This window comes from Mesitornis unicolor, unplaced genomic scaffold (assembly GCF_000695765.1).
Source record: "Mesitornis unicolor isolate BGI_N332 unplaced genomic scaffold, ASM69576v1 scaffold37076, whole genome shotgun sequence".
Lineage (NCBI taxonomy): Eukaryota > Metazoa > Chordata > Aves > Mesitornithiformes > Mesitornithidae > Mesitornis > Mesitornis unicolor.
The window spans coordinates 1-478 of record NW_010193711.1 but is presented as its reverse complement, the minus strand read 5'-3'; positions in this window follow the sequence as shown (position 1 = coordinate 478).

Sequence of the window (478 nt, the reverse complement as noted above, 5' to 3'; positions counted from 1 at the left end):
CAGCCATAACCGCCAGTTTACACCAGAATTGATTTCTCCTCAGCATACCTCCTCCCGATCTTCTTAGGACCCAAGTAGCCCCCGCCTTCACTGACTGGCCAATGCGGGAAAGAAGACTGGCAGTAAACAGGCGCACTTCACTGCCCAGTCAAGCCAGTTTGCCAGCTCTTCCTCTACTGGTAGGTTACAGCTTTCACACCAACACCTGCTGCTGTGACTTTAATCCTCAACACACAGCTCAAGGAAGTCGCAACCTACGCCAACGAAACCAGCTCTCGTACACCAGCCGAGTTGAAAGGACACCGGGTGGGCAGCCTGCGCAGTGTCACAGGACAGCTGGCGGACTAGGGGAGCTGGCAGCAGGAGGGGAACAACTACGAAGCCTGACCGGCGGTATCGCAGGCCAAAGCTGTGCCTGGCACTGCGGAGCGATTCCGTCTGTTAGGGCGCGGAGGGAGGCCCGCCGGGCCCCGGCTCC